The sequence below is a fragment of the Cricetulus griseus genome (assembly GCF_003668045.3).
Source record: "Cricetulus griseus strain 17A/GY chromosome 1 unlocalized genomic scaffold, alternate assembly CriGri-PICRH-1.0 chr1_0, whole genome shotgun sequence".
Taxonomy (NCBI): domain Eukaryota; kingdom Metazoa; phylum Chordata; class Mammalia; order Rodentia; family Cricetidae; genus Cricetulus; species Cricetulus griseus.
The window spans coordinates 157,749,879-157,758,306 of record NW_023276806.1 but is presented as its reverse complement, the minus strand read 5'-3'; positions in this window follow the sequence as shown (position 1 = coordinate 157,758,306).

Below are 8,428 nucleotides of genomic sequence, written 5' to 3'. Positions count from 1 at the left end.
TCCCTTTGGGTGCTATTTTCTTTCAAACCACCACAATACACAAACAAGTAACATAGCTATTTATTGCTGTTATCAGATATCACATACTATACCTAATTGCATGTGCTATCCTTTTATACAACTGGCAGCATACTGGTTTTGTTTACTTGCATTGTAGCAAACGTATGAGTGGCAGTCCTATTTGTGTCTGGTGGTGGCAATGTCATTAAGATTTTAGGAATGTTAAACTTATGAACTTATGTTATGAACTTATGGGCAAACCATTGTCTCTATTTCACATGGCCCCTAATCAACCATTGACCTCAACAGCATTATGTGGTGTGTGACTATATAAGTTAAACTCTCTAGAGTGAAATGATCTCCAACTACCAGCAAATGTTTGGGACACCCAGCCAAATACCCTGGTTCAAAATTCATTCCAGATATTTGGATCTCCCAACTTACTGATGTTGGGCAGTATAAAATCTTTCCTCATTTCCTGCCATCAATTGTAGTATGGAGTGACTAAAGTTGTTCTAGCAATTATTGTGTTTCACCACCTGGGTGCCACTGTCCATAGGGGACCTTTTGGGTTTGCTGTGTCTCAGATGTCATTTCCTATCTTTGGCTGCCCTTGGTAGACACTGTTGATGGCTTCTGGAGTATGGTCCTCTTGCTTACTAGAGGGAAGTCTGGTGCTTACAAAAACAGTTTACTCTTAGGTGGTAGAAGCAAACAGGTAGAGGTTGCAGGCGAGGACAGGGCAGGGGAGCTTACTCATCCTAATACTAATCAAACAGTGCTGATGTGTCCCATGGATTCGGTCTCCTAATTATTTCTCTGATTCATCTTCGTCTCTATTCCCATGGCTACTGTGTTCCTCCATGTCATCTTCTCTCTCAATTAAAACAGCCAACAGCCTCCTGACTGGTTACTCTGCCTTCTACCTAGCCTTCTTCTTATACCCTGGAGCAAACAGCCTTCCCTGTACACCTCGACTGTGCTCAGCAGCAGACATGAGAAAACCAAACATGTTTGGGGTTTGCAGAGAAAGGAGATGTTGATATTAAAAGGGAGGAGATTGAGATGCTGAAATGCTTGGCATATTCATTTGCTACTGCTAGCCTAATCAAGTTCCACAAATCCAGGAATTTAAAACAACATCCAACTATTACCTAAGTTCAGTAAGTCAGAGTCTGACAATGAGCTAACGGGGCTAAAACCCAAAGCTTCAGAAAGTCTGTGTTCCCTAACTGGAAGCCCAGTGAGAACACCCTCTGAAGCCAATTCTAGGTGTTGGCAGAATTCAGTCCCCTGTATCTTCAGAACTGAGATTCCAGGTCTCTGGATGTCAACATGAATCAGTTCAGCTCCTAGGAACCTTCTTCATCCCTTACCCCTGACTCCCTTCACCCTCTAAGGCAATGATGGAAGATTGAATCCTCCCATCTTCATGTCTCTTTTCATTCTCTCCAGATGCATTTTTCTCAATCTTCTGCCTTCCTCTTCCACTTTGAAGGGCCCAAATGATTAGATTAAATTCACCAAATCTAGTCAATCAATTGTCCTATGTGAAGTCTAGATAACTCTTTTAAAATTGTTAGCATATATGCATTGAACAAAGTGATTGAATAACACGAATATATTATATACTTGACTTTTCATTCCCATTACTGACCTCTCCCTTCTCCCCTCCTAATCATTCTTTTCCTTTCCACAAATTTACATTTCTATTTTCATAACATACACATATAGAGATAGATATAATTTAGATTCTGCATATGAGAGAAAAATGACTTTGCCTTTGTGGGTTTGGCTTATTTTGCTAAATATGATCATTTCTAAATGATGTACTTTATTCTTTCTTTCAGCTAAATAAAATTCCATTAAGTACATAGCCAACTTGCTTCATCTAATGATATAGATTATACCCACTTCATATTACAGCTATTTTTATTAGTGCAACAGTTAACATGGATATGCCAGTATCTTTTCAGCACACTGATTTACATTCCCTCAGATATATAACCAAGAGTGGTGTGACTAGATCATATATAAAGCTATTCTTTATTTATTAGTATATGTGTGTGCCACATGTGTGCAGTGTCTACGGAGACCAGCACAGGACATCAGATTCCCTGGAGCTGGAGTAACAGGCTCTTGTGAGCTACCTGACTTAGGAGCTGGGAACCAAATTCTGGTCCTCTAGAAGAGCAATGTGCTGGCTAGTCTTACATCAACTTGATACACAAATTGCAGTTATCTGAAAGGAGGGAACTTTAATTAAGGAAATGCTTCCATTAGATCTGGCTATAAGGCATTTTATTAGTTATGGGAGAGGGCTGAGCCCATGAGGACAGTTCCATCCCTGGGATGGTGGTCCTGGGTTCTATAAGAAGAGAAGTAGAGCAAGCCATGGGAAGCAAGCCAGTAAGCAGCACCCTTGCATGACCTCTAAATCCACTCCTGCCTTCAGGTTCCTGCCCTGTTTGAGTTCCTGTCCTGACTTCCTTTGATGAAGAGCAGCAATATGGAAAGTGTATGCCTAATAAACCCTTTCCTCCCCAGCTTACTTTTTGGTCATGGTGTTTGTCTCAGCAATAAAAACCATAACCAAGACAAGTAGCAAGTACTTTTAACCACTACACCGTCTCCTCAACCCCCAGAAGTTTTAGTTTTAGTATTTTATGAACCTTGATCCCCTTTCCCGTGGTACCTGAGCAGTCCCCAGCAGTTTATGCATTCTTTTCTCCCATTCTTACAAGTATCTGTTACTCATTTTGTTTATGAGGCATTTTGGCAGGGGTAGAGACAATCTCAATGTAGTTTTATTGAGGTCCATAAGTTTAATTCTGTCTACAAAGTCCCTTTTGTCAAGTAACACAGCATGTTCACCAGTTCCAAAAATGAGGACATGGACATCTTGGGGAGGGTATTCATCTGCCAACTCCAAGTAAGATGATCAATCTTTACAATGAAGAATTATCCCACTCCAAATGCCAACAACAGCCCTTTGAGAAATCCTGAGTGGGTGATTCTTCTAAAATGAAAATCTGATTGTATCTTCTTCCTATTTTGCAATCCTTTAGGAAATTCTCATTGTCCTTAAGATACAACCCAGAGAAAACATTTTCTTTCATGCCTGCAAGAACATTCCTTCTAATTGAGTATCTCTTTTAGCTCATGTCTCACTACTTGGCCTCCATCCATTGGCTCCTGGCACACTGAATAAGTTTCAAGTGTTCTGTATGCTCTCATGCTTCCCATTCGTTACCAAGGCTCATTCCCCCTCCTAGGATATTCCTTTCCCAAACTCTTTCCCACCACCCTTAGCCTAACTCTAACCCAATTTTCAAGTTCACTTTAAGATTTTATTGCCTTGTGAAAATCTTCTGTGACCCTGAAGTCTGATTTAGGCACCACTCCAAGATGCCTACCCCACACTATCACAATTCTCTGCAATTCCTTTCCTGCCTCCTAGATGCTCCATGACACCTCCCTCCCTGCCCTCCCGACTATCACAATGCTCTGTAATTTCTTTCCTGCCTATTGGTTTTGCACAATCATTTCCACACAGAGAACATACCTAAACTCCATATTTGCATGAAATTCAAATTATTATTAATCCACTGTTATAAATGAAGGAACTGATGCTCATAGCAAATAAACAGCTGTTTGAGAAAGTATGGCCCTGAAGGGACCAATTGCTGGGACTATAGTTTCTGATTCTGCATCAGTACCATGATACCTTTCTGAATTAACAAGTATTGCATCATACAAACATTCCTCAACTTACAATAGAGCTGCATTCTGCTAAACACATCCAAATCTATTTAAATACTCATGTTTATTGATATATCTCCTTTGAAAATGCCTTAAGTTAAAAGAACATTTTAAATATACTCCAAATATCATGCATCATAGTTTAATAAGATGGCACACTATAGAGTGTTGGTGGATCAAGGGTTGACTGCGCTGTGGCTTATAGTCCTTGGATTGCAAGAAGAAAAGATCAAAATTCAAACCTGAAGTACAGATTCTACCCAAAGAGTATTGTTTTCATAATTTCATATTTTCTTAAAAGTTAAATAAAACCATCATAATTCAAGGACCACCTGTAGTTTAAAAATAACTACACCACAGAATCATCTTGTTTCACTGTAAAATAAAAATATTTAACGCTTTTCAACATGAAGAAAGACACTCATTAAGGTTAAATGACTTAGTCAAAATCATAGAGTTAGTACATGGCAATTTGGATCTAAAAGCCAGATGTTTTGTTACAATCTTCTTATTCAAACTATATACTTAAGAATAGTGAAGAAGCCAGGACTTGAAGAGCACAGACAACCATTTTGGCAATGCATGTCATTTTCTCACACTCTCTCTACACACACACTCAGTGGAGAACTTTGACCTATGAAAGATTTATGTAGGCAAAAAGGGAACTTCTTTATTCATGAGTCACTCATATATTATGTAGGTGGCAAAAGGGAGGAATGCATTTGTATGAATTTAAAATCCAAAAAGATAAGTGATGTTATTAATAATGGCAGTTAGCTTGTGAGCAAATACTGATTATCAGAATACAGATATCAGTGGTGATCAGAATACCTATGTGATGTAGGGAAATCTGTCTCTGCACTGTATCACTCTGGAGCCACTACAGCCAGCCTCCAACATGGCCTCCAGGAGTCCTCACCATTTGGTGAGCACATCCTTGTGAATGAGGACTGATGGTGTAAACAATGGGATACTGAAGATGTGATACTGCGTTCCTTTTAAGGCTAGATCATAAGAAACATTTGCATCTTCACTTTGGTGGAAGTGGGAGTGCTCAAAGTAAAGGAAGATATCTACCATACCACATAAACATAGACTGTTTTACAGAGGAACTGAAACCACTCACCAACGATTGTTAGAATCACCACATGACTAAGCCACCTTGGAATCAAATCCTCCAGCCCCAGTCAAACCCCCAAGTAGCTGTAGCTCCAAGCAATATCTAAGTAAATATGGGAAATCACAAGTCAAGACCACTTCATTGAGGAGCTCCTACAGCTATGACTCATTGAACTAAGAAATAGTGTGTATTGTTGTTGCAAGCTTCTGAGATTAGTAGTATTTTAAGTACAAAGTTATAGATGATAACACAGGCTGCAAAAGCACAATTGTAATTTTAACTGGCCATAAGAAGAGTGGTACTTTTGAGCCTATTGGACTGTGGAAAGAGGTTCACTGCCCTCCGTGTGTGGGCATAGGAGCATGAGGATGCCATGTATATATTCATGTTCAAGGGGTTGTTCTGTGTCAATCTGATGGCAAACTTGACATGGTTGCCTTCATGAGTCAGGTCATGATCTGGGACACATTATTTCAGAAAGCAGAATCAGTCAGAAGTCCCCAAAATGTCATGCCCCTTTTCTTTAACTTTTGTCCTCACTTCTTTTTGCATATGTTGAATTATTGTAATCTTTCTCCACCTGACAAGGGATAACCACTCTATCAGGTATTGTATTTCACTTCTGCCCATATCAAGTTCCAAGAGTCTAGAGAGTTTTCCAATTGACATATATTGTCTATCCTAAACTGATCAGTGGAGGACAGATGGATGGGAATGATAAAATTATGTCTGTTTCCATCCAAACGACATTATTAGACTGAGAAAAGGAACAGCTCTTAGGAGCAGGCAGTTTCCTGGGATGAAATCAAGAGCCTCACTGCCCTCCGTGTGTGGGCATAGGAGCATGGGGATGTCATGAATGCATTTATGTTAAAAGGGTTGCTCTGTGTCAGTCCCATGACAAACCTGACATCATTGCTTTCATGAGTCATGTCATGATCTGGCCCTAAAACAAAGCTTATCTCTAGGCAGAAGACCACACCAACTATATTTCCAGGGAAGATCAATCTTATTTACCAAAGAGAAAGAGAAAAAGAAAATAAAGCTAATTTAAAGCAGCCCCAAATTAGAAAATACTTTGAAGATTGTGTTCCCAAAATCCTAGATGATGAGAAGAAACTACAGTAATAACTCACAATGACAGACAGATACCTGTGCACCAAGCTCAACTGTTGTTATGGTTTGGATATAAAGTATCCCTTATAGAAACTAGTATCTTTAAATCAATGATGTGTAGAGGTGTGGCTTAGGGTAAGTGATTGGACCATGAGACCTTGCTTTCATAAGTGGATTAATCCACTGAGAGATTCAAAATTTAAATAGCTTATTAGGAAGTGGTGAAATCATGCCAAGTGACTGTCTGCTTTGTTCCACCATGTGTTCCCTGTCATGGTGTTCAGTAGACCCCAACAATGGAACCAGGAAATCATGGGCAGAAACATACAAAATCATCAGCCAAAGTAAACTCTTCCTTTTTTAAGTTAGTGGTGTGTCTGGTAGTGGTGGCGTGTGTGTGGTGGTGTTGGTATGTGTGGTGGTGGTAGTGAGTGGTGATGGTGGGTATGTGTGGTGATGGTGGGTATGGTGGTGGTAGTATGGTGTGTGGTGGTGGTGTGGTGTATGGTGGTGGTGGTGTGTGGTGGTGGTAGATGGTGGTGGTGGTGGTAGTGGTGATGGTATTGGTGGTGGTGGTCTTTAAGTTTATTTTGCTTTTATTTTCAGGTATTTATCATAGACACATAAAATGGGCCTGCAGCCATACCATCTTGAATGCACTGATCTCACCTAATCTCAAAAGCAAAACAGTTTGGAGCCCAGTTAATATTTAGATAAGAGAGAAAAATAATGACTAACACAAGTCAAACATATGAGGCTTCTGGATACCACACAATGGTATCATGTCATATAGGTCCAAGATCTGGGTATCAAGGCAAGTTCCACAGCCTGGGCATACAACTATGAGGAGTAACAGAAAATGAAAGTCTAGTAAGTTCTATGGACCATAATGAGGGAAAGTAGCATGGGCAGGAAGAAGCTAGGAATCCTGTTAAATAGGACTGCTAACACATAGAGAATATGATGTGGCTTCAAGATCATCTAGATCCAAGTTCCTTATCATAAACTTCCTGCAGGTAATTCAACCTGCTTGCTCTCAAAGCTGGTCTGTATTAAGAACCTAAATTCAGATTGTAGAGGTATCTCAGTGGTTATAAGCACTGGCTGTTCTTCCAGAGGACCTGGGCTTGGTTCTCAGAACCCATGTGGCAGCTTACAACCATTGTAACTCCAGTTCCAGGAGATACAATGCCCTCTTCTGGTCCCTGTGGAGACTGGGCATGCATGTGATACGGAGATATACATGCAAGCAAAACACCCATACACAGAAAATTAAGTTTTTTTTAAATATAAAACCTCAATTCTAATAAAAATAGAGCCAAACAAGTAAAAGAATTGTGGTTTTACTTCTAGGAGGTCCACAAAGTCTTCATGAAGATCATTATTCCATTTTTTTCAAAGAAAGAAAAGAGAAATGAGACTCTGTACAAACGACTCTTCCCTATCATGCATTTCTGGTCAGAGCCCCAGGTTGGCACACCTGAGTCTTCACCTAGCAAGGTGACAGTCCTTATCACACAGGCAGAGTCTGAAGCAAAGACTGTCTTGCAGCCTTGATAAGCTCCAAGGCACTGGGCCAGGGTAATGGACCATGGGAGACAGAGCAGGGGTCTGCCAAGCTCAATAATATGCCATAGTGGCTGCATCGGAAAATGTTTTAATTTACATTTTCAAGCGCAAAATATTTTCCCCTCATGCTTTGGCTAAATTAGGTAGTTAAAGTCTGTGAAGTGGCAGTAATTGGAAACAATGGATTTTATATTTGACATGTATTATTTTAGTGGAATCTGTTTTACATTTACATCAAATATCCAAGGACCCCTGCAGAAGTTTCTTTTGCTATTGCATTACCATTTAGCTCTAATAAAACACTCTGAATCCCTTTCATAATTATAATTATAGTATTTCAGATGGAATAGAAGCCAGGATAGAGGTAAATCTCAATGCAAAACATACCTGGTACTCTTCTCCTCACGTTGAATCTTCAGAAGTTCATACTTGTTCAATATAATTCTACACACATTCTTTGCCACTTCATATTGGTCTCTGATCACATTTTCATATATTACTTATTTTTACTACTTCATCAGAAATCTACTCAAGGGCAAAGTTCATGTTTTAGCCCCCATGGCACTTACTGAAACCAAAGCACATCAAAACTGATTAGTGGTGCTGTCTAGGAAATGGGATGTGAACTTCAAAGGAGACAGAAGGGAGGAGAAAAATCAGTATAAATTAACATTTCCTTATGTTGCATTATGTTGCCCATAACGAATCTGGTTCATACAAAAAAAGGGAGGGGTAATTCTTTTGTTCCCTCGTTTGCCAAAATTCAAGTCAGGGGCCATCAGTAATGAGAAGAGCCAATAGTTAAAAAGTTTGGAGTCTTAAAGAATTGGTTGCACTCTAAGCTCCAGGCCTTGAAACAGA